Here is a 14,514-nt window from a genome sequence, read left to right as displayed (position 1 = left end):
AAGTACGGCAAAAATGAAGTAATCAGCAGTGCAGATGAGCTCAGCTTATGCCACAGGTGGTCAGGAGCTCAGAGTCCACAAGATGGTACTCACAGCATTGTCCAAAAAGGAGCTGCTACCTCAATCCCAAGCACTGCTTCCCAGCAGGGTCAGAGCACGGTACTTAGCTGTAAGATCAAAGCATGCTGTTCTGCGGCTCAGCACAGTCTCTGCCTTCCAAAGAAACACAGCCAATTTCCAATACTGGGTTTCCTTCTGAAAATCAGAAATGCATCTGCAGCTTCAAGCAAGGCCTTGCCAAAAAAAAAAAAAAATAATAATAATAACATGGACACAAATACATTTATAAAAGGCAGTATTTCTTGTTAGCAGGGTTTCTTAATGATGACTTTAACTTGTTCTCAGACTTCAGTTATGCTGAAAAAAGTTAGCATAGCAAAGATCAGGCTGCATGGAAGTCTGCACCAATCTTTTTATGTGCAGGAACACATCAAAGGGCTTCAAGGGGTTTAATAATGGAACTATGACAGCCTGAAGAATAAACAGAATTTGAGTGGACAGATGCACAGGACTTAGAGCTTAAACTAGAAGTCTGCAACTTGCTGAAAGGAGCCAATATTAAAGTAATTATGCACTTAAAACAATTACTATTTATTCTTCAAAGAGTCATAGTCAAGTGAAGTAACCCATTTTAAATTATTTCTGGTAATTGCATTGCATCCCCAAATTATATGCCCACATACTCTTTGAACTAGGCTTTCAAAAAAAAAAAAAAAAGCAAAACCAACCTGCCAGTGTATTTTCTGCTTAAAGATTACTCCACATCTTGAATAATTCCACTGTAGCTTATCATTTCCTGCAGGCATAATATAGGGTGTTAAACCTGAGCAAATCTGAGAAATTTTAGTTTCTGTATCTAGGGCAGAAGTCAGTTTAACAGTGAACAATTGCAAATGCCTAAATTGTTCACTTACCATTAACTTTTGATAATCTGGAAAATTCTGTAAAAGTATCAAGGCATTTCATTTAAAGCTGTGGTAGCTCACCAGCATATAATTGCACCTAGTAAATTGACTGAACACAAAATTAGGAGGGATCACTGTTCTGCTTTAGATAGCATAAAATAGCTTTCCATTCAGTAACCTCAACATGTAAAATCTGATTTTAAATAGTTCCCAGGGCACTCACAATTTCTACTAAGATGTAATCACATTGTTCTTGTGTAAGAATCTAGGAAGTTCCATCATCTAAACCTTCTACTCATTTTCTGGGACAGTGGTGGGAATTTTACTTCTAAGTATATTGAACGTAGTTTATGATCAGTCTGTGGGGAGATTTCCACTTCAGAATATGTCATGCCCATATTTGTGGACAGAAGCTAATTTTGAACTTGCCTACTGCAACACTGCTGGCAGTGTAATTGCAGCACAAGGCTCAGTACAAAACATGGGAATGACCTCTAAATATATACTGGATCATCTTAGAAGGTACTTCTACATTAGTTCTAGGTCTGTTATAGAATTTAATTAATATGGACATAAAGCTTAAATATCTGATAGAGCCTAGACTTCTTTAGGATCTGGTATATCCTTATTAGGATTTATTTTCTTAAGTAATTTCCTAACATAAAATCCTTTAAGATTAACCTATTTCCAAGTGTATAAGGAGATGCAGACTGAAGTAAATTCATAAATATGGACTGGAAACTTGCAGACAAGGTTATAAGGGTGGATAATGTACAAAAGATTCTTTGTGAAATCTAGAACTTCTATCTCTACTGTAAATAAATGGATTGAGGCCCTTATCACCACAGGAAATAAGTAACATGTTATTGCAATGATTTCCAAAAAGTGAAGCCATGCAATGTCAGGTGTGCAGTTTAAGAACAGTTCCTTCTGTTATATCTTTGATTTTGGACAGGAAAATATTTCTTTCTCCTAGTGCAAAAAATGTGCAGTGATGTCGTGCTCTAGAGCACGTGTTTATAATTGATGAATATAATTGCTTCACTCTGACTGCGTGCACTTAGTAAGAATATTGTGCCCTTATTACCACAATTTCAGCCCTGCCATTTAGTCATTTAAGCATCCTTTAGGCTTATTTCCATAATTGCATTATAAGAAGAAATCTGTGTGAGTGTGAATCCCCTCTCAAGTGAAGATAAAAGTATTTGTAGAGTATACCAATATCCTTTGCATACAATCAAGAAATCTGCATTTCACTGTCAGCTGAAGGAAAGAGGATGGCTTCTGCAGCCTTCTCTCCTCTCCCTGTCTGAAGAAAAACAAAGCAAAAAATGTGAATCTTGAATTCCTCAGTTCAGCATTTCTACTAATATCTTGAGCTGTCTCAACCAAATGTGTGCATTAGGATTCAGCCCAGCTTATTTTGTATGCAAAGTGAGATTCGGAACAACTCATGTGCAAAAAAACCCCTTTACTCCAAGGCCAGTAACTGATGCAGCTCATTGTTATCATTACCTCTAAAATATTTTAAGAAAGCTGACAAATATCCTTGCTCTGTGAGACATAACAAAATCTTCACTCACCTGAGAGCTACAAGACATGTCCCACACCCTTTAAAGTGGTGAAGAGAAGGAGCTCCTGGAATAGATCACAAATGGGACAAGGCAATGGTTCCACAGGGCAGTGCTGCCAGAATAGGCTGGGAGGCTGGGAATGCCACTACATCCCCATAGTGCCCACACAGTCTTTGCTGAATAGCACTTCACTCGTTTCTTCCATGAGGAAAAACAGAGATGCCTTGGATGTGCACCTGAACTACGCATGAAACATGCTGCAGCTCAAAATCACGCAAGTGGACAACTTCTGTTTTAAAATAAGGGCAAGACTTGGCTTTAGGGTCAACTTTTTCAGTGCTTAGAAAATTCTTTTAGAAGTTTTACTATAAACAACTTGAAAAATAGAGATTCCTTTGATTTTTTTTTTACCCAAAAATAAAAGAACAATTTTTAAAATACAGTCTCAGCTCCCATTTTAAAAAGCTATTTTTCTGCAGGACTCCTCTGGAAGAACTATTTTAATGGATACATACTAACAGGAAAAAACACACATTCTGGTCACTTTATAGTCAGCTTTCAGATACAGCAATTTTTATGTCTTTACAGACACAGATTTTTGAAATTAATGCATTGTGATGACTATGGTTAGAATACAGATATGTTGGTTCTAAAAAATGCATTGTGAAAAGTGCTTCATGTTACCCATACCCAGTGAACTTCTTTTGCCTGCATTTATAAGATAGATATTTAAGAATTATTTATGAGCAGAGCCTTTCAATTTTTCTACTCCTATGTGATATATGCTTATGTCACATCCAAGTTGAGAAGCCAAACATAATCCCAGGCCAGAGTGATCTTTTCAGAATTTCTTATCAAAAACTGAACCTCATCAGCTGAAACTGAGTTGCTTGAAATAGTACCTCCAGCCTTGGCAGGTAAGAGGTGAGACAGGTTTGTCAGGGAACTCCAGGAAAATGGGCTTGTGACCCTACTGTTCCTGGATGGAGAATAATAAATGTTCTCACAAGTAGCTGCCTTCTCACACATTCTGACACACTGTCTGACACCAACAAACTTGAGCTGCCCTGTCTCTAATACAGATAAGCCGAATTAGGGACCCAAAGACACTTTGTCAAGAGATTGCTGGTGTAGGTGATTGACTTCTTTGCCTCTAGCCAGAAGTTGCCTTGCCTCTCACTCACACAGGACGTAGGAAAAAAGCTCCATTCCCTGAAAGCCAAGCTGTGCCTTTTTTCCCTAATCCGTTCTTACACTAAAGCAAAACAGAACAAAGCCTTTCCTGTCTTTTCATGGGAAGTTTTCTACAGTAAACAGTAATAAAATCCCATCAGTCTGCAGATTCTGAGTTTGTTGTCATACATTCTGACACACCTTGCCACCATACTGTCACAGTATACATACACCAAACCTATTTATTGGCAAATCCTCTTTTTGGGGATCAAAGCAATTTTTGAGTAAGAAAAAAGACCCATTAACTAAGGCCCATTAATTTCAACATAGGAATATTTTTTGATTCTTAAACAGGTTTCAGAACCACTCACTCCAAGCTGCACGTGCCATACCAGACATGGCTGAAGTATCTTCACTCAGCTTGGAGATACAATTTTTCTGCTTTGCTTGTAGGAATATTCTAAATATTAAGAGAGAAGCTGTAACTTACAGCACCTTTCTCTGGGCCACAGCCTATGAGGATCTTGTCAGTGAAAAGCACAAAGCAGTTTTTTTGTGCGGTAGCTACAATGCAAGCTATTCCTGGCTCCCATCGGTAACTGTGCCGCCACGGCCACCATGAGGTGACACTGAGAATTTGAGTAGATCATAGATGCAGCATTAAATGCAGTGTGAAGAAAACAGACCTTCAGCCACCTAGCCACCTGTATCCATCCACACACTCAGGCATACTGAAATCACAACTCCCAGGAGCTTTCCAAAGTCACAAACATAACTTTTGGAAGCTTTGGAAGGGGATTGTAGCTGCATTCTGCCATATGTGTAATGGAACAACCAAACAACTGAAATAACCAAACTGCTACATGAAACCTTAACAAAATATTAAGTCCTTCAACACTATCCAGTCATTCCATAAACATTTTTAACTACAGTATTATCTAAAGAGCATAATTTAGGAAACAGTTTAAATTTTACCTTGCTGTTGGCTTTTTAAGAGCATACTTTAGCATAAGATTTATAAAATTATTCATTAAATTTCAGAGCAAAGAATGAATACTAACACTGTCAGGAACAGGATTTATTTTTTATCTAAGTGCATTAATTACAGATTAATATTATGCTGTTATCTTAGCTGAGCAGAATAGAGTTCAGCCCATGAGCACATGTCTACCAACCTGGTAGATATACATAGCTACTGAAAGCATGTTCTAGATCAATGACATTGATCAACAAACCAAAAACTGAGTAATTAAATTGTTATTTACCTGAGGCTGCAGTCATACAGCTGTCTGAAAGAGCAGTCTCATCCCTGTGAGAGGCATCAGCAAGGAAACAGATACAGATGATAACTCTGGATGCCTTTTTACACCTGGATCAAAACACTCCAGTCAGAGGCACTGCTTTCACCTGAATTTATCTCACACCTTCAGAGCTAGAGCTACACATACAGCAATTAGAATCAGAGTCCTTCACAGGATGTGTGCATTTCATGATTGCTTTAACAGCTGATTTTTTTTAACAATTAAATGTCTTGACTTTCTAAGTGGATTCTCAGTTTTATTTCAGTTTCTTACAACAAATTAATCAAATCACTGACAAATTAACAGATAATTTTACTCCTCATGGTGCTTTATTTCACAAACTGAGTTTTAATTGTTCTTAGTAAGCAAAAGATACTTTTTTTATTTTGATTCCATCCAGGAAAACTAAAAAGTAACCTTAATTTGTTTCATTTCCTTATAGTCAGTTTAAAAAGTGAAGTAGATGAGCCTGATTCCTTCTTCCAACAGTATTAGGAGTGCCACACACTGTGGTTGTAGGAATGCTGGATGAATGTTCTTTGAAAGTTTTTGCTCTGAATCTGTAACAAGGCACAGCAATGGCTCCTTTCCAGCAACTCCCTATCGTATTCCATTCTGACAGACATTTCCAGATATATCTACAGCTAGGATCTAACACGAGGGAACAAGAACAAAAAAGATACTAGAAGATTAATGATCTTTGGCACTAGATCACCACAATCCCAGCGTCAGTCACGATAAACAGAAACACATGAACAAAATCAATATATGATGTTGGCCCAGTCCCTGAATATGCTTTCTATAAACTTCAGAAGAATAGTATTAGGCTAACTTGGGCCTCCAAGAACCACCCTGAAAATAAACTACAGCATATTCAAGAATCTTCTCAGAGTGCCACTTATGATGAAGAACTTCCTCCATAATGATCTGCTCCCACAAGGAGCAGTAAATGCTCTTCACTTGAACAAGGAACCATGGGAGAAGATGTTTTCTAGCACAGCTGACATGTCTGAGGGATGCTTTCCCTATGTTCCATCCAGTCTGCCCTCACAGAGAAGCTGTGGGTGTGCAGTACCTGATAATGCTCCACACCTGGAGCTCCTCTGAGTAGCCAACAAACAACCTCACAGATGTCTGCAGAGACCTCAACCTCTGCACTTCTGAGATGTAACACAAAAAGTAACCAAGATAAAGTCTGGATACACACTGGGTAACTCTGAAATTTTAGTTAAAGCAAAGGCTTTTCTCCAAATTTCTGGTCTGTTGTTCTCAGATGTATGAATGGTGCCAGAACCGAAACCCATTTATTGACACCCAGCACTATAAAACTTGAAAAGAGTAATGGTTACATACAAATGTACCTCTGGGCTGTGTAGGTGCTCAAACCCAGGCTAAGGACCCTTTGTTAGTAAATGGGATAAAATTTCACTGCTGGAATGAACATACTAGGAAATTCCAAAGTATGCCTTAGCAATCACAGATTTTTTTCTTGCATCAAAGGTCTCAGACCACAAAAGGCTTCTGACATACAAGAAAAAAGAAAAACTAATTAAATTGTATGGGAAGTCAGAACGATAGGTGGCCTAATTATTCCAAATTAACCCTACCCAGGAACTCACACACAAGGTAAACATACACAAACAAATCAATGTTGTGGACAGTTTATTCTACTTAAGACAGAGGCAAACAATACAATAGAATTAGTGGCACTCTCATCCTGCTACAAAATTAAAATCAAAAAAATTACATATGCTGGACATTCCCCCAACACACTTCTTCCTGTGATTCACCTTCTCTGTTAAGCATTAAAACAAACTTTTTCCCAAAGCTTCATGGTTGCTAGGCCTGTTCTTTAAGATTTCCTCCTTTGGGATACTTGATCCTCTTTGCCCTTCAACCCCTTTTAGCTCCAAAACTGGAGTTACACAAACACATGATTTCATTCAGACAGACAAAACTGTGGGTCTTTTATATCAGCTTTTATATTCTGGGCAGTTGCAACCTTATCAGATGCTAATTCTGTGTTGCTCAAGAGGAACCAAACTGCAAAGTCTTCTCAAATTAAGTTAATGAGGAGGTAATACAGTCAAGCAAAACCAGGAAGGCCACACATTCAGCCTTGCAAGAGATCAGCTTCTGAGCTGCGTCCTCTTTGTCCACATCTCACTGAAAATGGAGTAGTGTACGCCAAGGGTGGGAAGTGGGATTAGATGGTGCTCTACTCTGCTTAGTCAGGAGTTTCTTATCTGTCTTGGAAGCAGGCATTTTTACCAAGTAAATCTCATGATGACAGAGAGTAAAATCCATCTAATTATATATTGGCATCCTGCCTTATGCGTGTCCCAGAAAGATTATAAATTAATCTTGTAATGGCATGCCAGGCTTCAACAAGAATTAATGGCCTAGAAAGAAGGGTGGTTTTCTTATGATGTAGTAAAGCTTACCCCAGGGGAAGTGTGCCCCTTTTTGCTGTGGGATGATAACTCAGTTCTGTCTGCCTGTACTATTAGTGCAGAAAGAACATAAAGCACCCTGTACTTTACAGCAAATCATCTTTTGCTGGCAGCTGTTACCTGTTGCATAGGAAAATCCTGTGTGATTTTAATTCATGTAAGAAGCCAAAATACACAACTGATGTGTGCATATAGCTATCTCATTTTAGTTTCATGTGCCTGAGAATAGACAAATTGGAATTAAACTAGAGGAAATTTCCACAAAGTGGTCTAATCCCACAAGTGCTATCACCAAGAATACCTGACAAGCACTTAGCTGGAAACAGCACTTACATATAGAAAGAGACATGAAGCAGTAATTTCTCAGGAAAATAATAATTAAAAAAATCTAGTTATCCAGCAATTTTGAAATATTTATAGGGCTTCTTTCCATGCTACACAACTGCTCACAATACCAGTTCAGTAGGCAGACCACACAAAGGAAAATATAATTTGATTTTTTTTCCCTATCAGAGTTAATTCTCAAACATTTTTAGTGTTTCTGCTGTGATTGGTCTAAAGTTTAAGCATTTCCAGCAGTGATAACTTTTAATGCTTTTAAAAGTGGCCTGGGTTGCAAACAGTTTAGAAGTATATGTAGGGATTACCAGCACACCTGCTCAAGGAAAAATACAAGAACTTTAATATATTGTTTCCAGGTTTAGCTGCTCAGTGTGTTGAGTACCTTCTCTCTAACTCCAGCATGTCTCACACTGCTGCCTGCTGGGCCCTTCCTAGCATGTCCTCTGAGCCAAGCTATGGAAGACACTTTGCTGGTGACTAACTGCTCCAATCAAGTTGCTTTTCTTTTTTCCCCTTGTTTATTGACAGGAAAATGAAGAGGGGGACCAGTGACCTAACACCTTCATAGGACACCTTGCCTACTTTCTATTTGAAAATAAAATTACCACAGATTATAATTGACACACGCAGGACAAATGACAACTTTTTACAAGAGTTAATGCACTGACCTTTTACCATTACTGTTACTTTTTAAAATTACCTCAATGATATTTCAATAAGAGCAAGATCCTGGGGGCAAGACTCAAATTACATGTAATGGCTCTGGTTTGCCATTCTCTAGAGAATAGTGGATTGCCTCAAAGCAAAGGGAGGAAAGTATTTGACCAGCATGCTAAAGAAGGTGCTGTGATTCTAAGTTAGTGACAACATTTATTTTTTTATTTTTTTTTTTGTAATCTTGGCAGCATTACCTGTGCTAAATCTTATGGGAAAGCCATATATACACATAGTATTTGCAGGAACTATATAGTATTATTTTTCTGGGATATAATCATAGTAGATTTCCCTCCTTTATATTGATGACTGTATCTCAAAAATTCCCCATACCTTTAAAGTCTTCCAGTTTTCCAAGTGTTTATGAGATTACTACCTGCCAACCCCATACAATTAAGTAAAATCATGTCTGGAAAAATCAAATAGACAATTTAAAGAATACAGTGTGAACACCAAAGTGAATACATCAGTGAATAAGTGAGTGTAATCAAACTGGTACTAGGAATACTTTCCCCTTTCTTTCTATTATGAAATCTGTGCCTCCAAATCCATGTAAGTGAAGTCTAAAAACACTAGATTTTTCCTATAACGACAGATTTTTTTTCTGTACTCAAAATGGCCATAACTTAATAAGTTAGCTTTTTGCTTTACAAGAAAGGCTTATTCCACTTGTAAAGAAATATTCAGGAGTTTTCTGCATTGGACCAACAAAGTTTCTAACCTGTAAGCTGCCACATTTTCAAGTATTACTGAATTATTCTGATTTATATGAAGGAAAGAAGGAGGAGGATATATGGTCATCTTCAAACTTTTATATACAGAATCACCCTAGCAAAGACATAGATGAATTTGTTTTATAAAAAGTTTGCAAATTGTTTTGAATACTCCTGTAATCATGTTTTTCTATTTTCATGGTATATACTCAGATAAAGGATTCTGGGGCAAAACTTAAGGTATTTTTTGGTGGTTTTAGGCTACCTAATCTAATTCAAATGTAATTATTTTTTTTCTTTCTGTGTAAGATGATAATATCTCACAGAAAAGTGTGTCTAGAACAATCAAAGTGTACCAAGCAGGTCAAAGCCTTGGTCTTTTCATCCTGTAAAAGAGGTGATGGAGATAGAAAAATGAAAAGCACCTAAATAATCCTGAAGTATGGCAGCAAGACAGTGAACAGGGAACAATTTTTCAGTGTGCCTCATATGACAGGAACTAATAAACATCAAGCACCTGGTACAAACAAGTAAAGGCAGATCTTTTCTCACACACAATATAAAACTGAAATTCATTGCCAGGGGATATTGTGGGTGGGAAGAAAAATCCATCAAAGGCTATTAAACACTAAGATATCACCTCTGGCACAGGAAATCTCAGAGCCATAGATCACTAGAAGCTGAAAACTGTGAAGGAGGGAGACATAACAAAATAAAATGGCTGTATAGCTGATTATTCTTCCATACCCATCTGCTACAGCCACTGTCAAAGAGCAGATGCTCCTTGATACAAAAGACAGGTCCTTAATCTGAACAAGTGAAAACATCTTTATGCCATTATATATGAGGCAAGTTGAAAAACTGTGTTAACTGTATCATCATACATTTCCCCTTTCTGCATGCACACACACACACACACACACATATATATACATATGCACGTGTACCTATGTCTGTACACGTACACATTCCTGCAAAACTGATAGCCATAGTTTTCTTTGGTTCCAGGTACCCATTCAGCAGCAATCAATGACACAATCTGCTGTCCTGGGAAAGCCTTAGCAGTCCCTTGCTACGGGGACTGTGCCACTGAGACTCACAGTACAGACCCACGCTCCAGAGATCCCTGAGCTAGCGGCAACTGCAACTTCCATAATGCTTTTTGACAGTTTATTTTTATATAATGCACCAGAGTAAAAGAAAAGAAAACAACACACCAGAAACAAAAACCAAAAAGAAACTAGCTCAAATTCCAGCTTGCAGCTCCATAATCAGACCCAAATGTGCCTTTTTCAGGGTTGGAACCTCTTGCTCTTCCACACAGATATCTGCCACTAACCATCTCCACAAGGTGTAATCTGGAGCATCTTCGTCATCATTGCTCCAGTTTTCTCAGCTCTCTTTACCCCTGTCTCTTCAACCAGGGAGCCTCATCCTCTCTGGCTCTAAGCCTTGTTCAGTCACCTTGTTCCAAGAAGTGTGCCTTTTCCCAGTCCCTCAACTTTGCTAAATGTTTTCTGGTCTGAAAATCATCTGACGGACTTCAGACTTCCAGTTACAGATGACTTTCCTCAAACTCCCAAATCCATCGTCTTTTTCCAACATATGCCTCAACTGTGATTTCACTTGCCCTTTCTCCTCAATTCCTAGCTTGTCCCAGACAGTTTTTTGCACCACTTATTTTTAAACGGGCTTTTGCCTAATCCTATCAGTTTTACTTCTTGTGTCTTCTCTACGCAATAATTTTTTTCCCCATTTTGCATTTAAATCGGGCAATGTACTTCTGCAGATTTCCTCAGTGGGCCTACGCAGCCAAAACTTCCCTCCCCTTGCTGAATGAACCAGCTGGGAAAATCCTTTTATTCCCCACACCAAATTTCTGCTAAAGAGGAAATACTTGATCAAAATAATTAAGAACATTATTACACAGCAGTTTTATGACCTAACGATGAATATCCCAGTAGGGTATAGCTTTTTGGTTCCTTTGTTGATGGGTTTTGGTCTGAGACTTTGTTCTTGTTTTGCTTGAGTCACCAAAAGAGTGTCATCTTGGCAGACTGCTCATAAGGCTTGTGCTTCTTGTCTTTGTAAAATTTCCTGAGTTCTCCTTCTGGTACTGACTGATAACAGTCACAGCTCTGTCAAGGTATTTTGAGGCCACATGTATCTTTGCCAAGTTTGAAATCATTTACCCCCAGGAATCCCACCATGAGCCTCTGGCTCAAGTTCCAGCTTCTGGCCATCCAAATGCACCAGCGGCTCCTTTTCATCTTTTTCTTGAAGAAGTCAGGCTCTCAATCTTTGCCATGATGGTGGCAGCAGCAATGCTCTGAGCACAAGAGGCAGACACCAAGCAAGAAGTTCCACTGCAAATCTGGATTCACCCTCTCAAGCCCAGGCTGTTACCCTGTGAGATCAGCTTGCTGCCCCAACAGAGGAAGAGACAGTGGCCACATAAACATAGGCATTTTAGAGTGCTGTGAAATGTGAAGGTAAGAAGAGACCTTTCACTTAATTAAATGTGTTTTATCCAACCATATTCTCATGAGTATCTGAAGTATTTCTAATGGTATGTTCTACACATGCACATACAGCACCTGTCTGTCACTGACATCGAGTCTAGCAAAATTTTCCTAGCAACAGTTTTGTCTGATGGGCATTTGACAACTCCAGTCGTTGCATCAATAGTAAAATCAACTGCCAATTTTTCCTTTGCTTAACTACACAGCAGAAAATTGCAGTGAAAAGGATATTAATACACATCTAACAGCTCTGCACACCTAGTTAAATATTAAAAAAGTCATCTGATTAGTCAAAGGTAAAATGATAATAACAAAGACGAATATTTCGTCCATTGTTCTGTTGGCTGTGCATGCATTAGGCCTCCTTCATCATGAGTTATTTAGGTTCAGTGTTATAAACATTGATGTTTCCTTCACCAGCTGCACCCCTAGAAGAGACCAGGCTCTCCTGCTTTCTCTTCAGGTCCTCCCCATGCATGCAAAGGGATGAGTGAAGCCATGGGAAGGAAGCAATGATAAGCAAGGAAATTTAGGGTCACAACTGTGTCTGAGTGAATGAATGTCATCTTTTTCCTGTTCTGGGGAGCTTCCCAGACAGAAAGATGCTCTATAACTCCAGAATGGACTTCTCAGCTAAGAGAGCATCTAAACTTGGCTCTGCTGAGAGGAGTGACACATACCACAGTCTGCCAAAACTCCCACAGAAAATTCTCTCTCCACTGTAGAGACAGTTTGCTGTCCAAACATTTTTCAGCTGAGGAAAAAAAAGGTTTACTGTTTTTCTCCTTTTGTTTTTTTTTAGGGGGAGTGAGATATTTAGTGAAAGTGACTGATGTTACAGAACTGATATCTGTCTCACCATGCTTTTGATCTAATGAAAACTAAATCAACTTTTAATCTTTGCACTATCTTACAGTTCAAATTTGCTAAAGGTCATGAACTATGCACAGCTAAAAAGCTTTGCAGCAAGTGAAACTATCATCACAGATATTTCACAATAAGATGGAGGATTTTCTTCTTTCTTTTTTTTCCTCTTTCTCCAGGTTACTAGAAAATATGAAACTGGTAAGAGAAACATAAAATGGGCAGCCAGGACATTCTGTTCACTTGTCCTTTAATCTTTCTGCTGAAATGCGAGTGTGATAATTGATATCAATTAATTTCACAATTCTATCTGAAATTCTGTATATATTAATTCAATTAATCTAGTCCAGAGGAAAATATAGTGCCGTACTTGATAATCTCTAAGGTGATGAGCCATTTTATCATCGTCATTTTTTCAAGAATTCTATCCTTGGCTTGGGAAGCAAGTTAAAAACACTGAGAAAAAGTAAAGTCCTACCTAGAGAAAATGAATTCTACATAAAAAAAACTGAACAAGTAAAATTTGTTTATTAATACAATCACAGAAACACTGAATTATCATTTCCAACCTGAAACTATGGAGTCCTAGTATGGTGTGGAGATATATAATTGCAGTAGTTTAAGAATGCTCTTGGCCTCAGTCCCACATCACCTTTCTCAAAGTAAGTCTTTGCTTGCAAAGAAGACCTGTAGAAATTGTACCCACCACATTTTATAGGATTAGCAGTTTGCCTAAATTATCTTTAACAGATTCCAGTTACTAGAGAATATTAAAAAGACATAACAAAAGCCAGATAATGCAAAATCAAGATTGAATATATGTCTTTATTCTCTTTTGCATTGCATTCCTATCTTTAATTACAATGGCGCACAACCATATATCTGTTGCACCCTCTTGCAATTAGCTGCACATGGGTAATCTGCATATTTTAGCATGCATATGCCTTTGTATATGCCATGCTAGACCACAAAAGTTATTTATATGATATGTAAATATAAATTGCATTTACACAATATGCTACAAATTAAGGACAACAATGACAAAAGTTGTAAATATCTACTAGCATGTTAGGTCAACCAAATAGTCAGCCAAGAGTTGTCTAGATGGAAAGTTATATGCTTTTATTTAAGGTTTGCATTTCATTTAAACTGATAAAAAAAAAGTTATATAAAATCTCATTTCAGTTTACATAAGGCTTATCTCTGTGTTTTACATTATTTAGAAATAAACATAAAGAGAATTTGATCTTAAGGTAAAGAGAATTTACCTCTTACCTTACCTCTACTTTATTTTAGACAGTGAGTTCTGTATATGAACTTGATAGCCACAGCCTTCATTATACAAAACAACCATAAAAAGTCTTGCCTGTATAGTGTACTATACATTCATGAATAAAGTCAGAAGAAATCCATGCATTTTACAGTTACTGTCCAGTAAAGGCAGTGAGGAATGCAAAAAGGTGCACAAGAAGCAGATATAGTAAGGAGTTAATTTCACTTTAAAATTACAGCACAGTTTGCAACTAAAATTACTTTTTGTAACAGGGATACAAGTTCAAACAGCTTCTTTCCTTTTTTTCTTCTGAAATATGTGGTGTCTAAAGAGCATCAAATGACGATATACTATGTGCTACATAATCCACTGTATCATTTTCAGCAACCTCAGATTTAAGTGTATTGAAACAATAAATTTTGAAATAAAATATTTTACAGTGTACTCAACTAACACGAAAATAACTGAGTTTAAATAAATTAGGAACAGTTCTTTACCATTTTCAATATCTGCAGCTATTTACATTTTAAAATTAATAAACACATACAAACACCTAAACACAAACATGTGAAGCATGACAGAAAAATTCAAAAGGATGCTCTACACACTTCTATCTACAT

The 14,514-nt window shown here is 37.6% G+C and overlaps 1 long non-coding RNA gene across 1 annotated transcript; it reads right to left on the bottom strand.

Moving 5' to 3' along the window:
• Positions 1 to 768: 768 nt before the first annotated feature.
• Positions 769 to 5,046, bottom strand: LOC117244165. Its single transcript, XR_004496739.1, has 3 exons — positions 4,978 to 5,046; positions 2,549 to 2,603; positions 769 to 856 (listed from the first exon to the last, which is right to left on the bottom strand). It is a non-coding gene; the product is annotated as an uncharacterized LOC117244165 (long non-coding RNA).
• Between the last annotated feature and the right edge of the window lie 9,468 nt (positions 5,047 to 14,514).

This window comes from Parus major, chromosome 3 (assembly GCF_001522545.3).
Source record: "Parus major isolate Abel chromosome 3, Parus_major1.1, whole genome shotgun sequence".
Taxonomy (NCBI): Eukaryota; Metazoa; Chordata; class Aves; order Passeriformes; family Paridae; genus Parus; species Parus major.
This window is presented reverse-complemented; position numbering and strand designations above follow the sequence as displayed.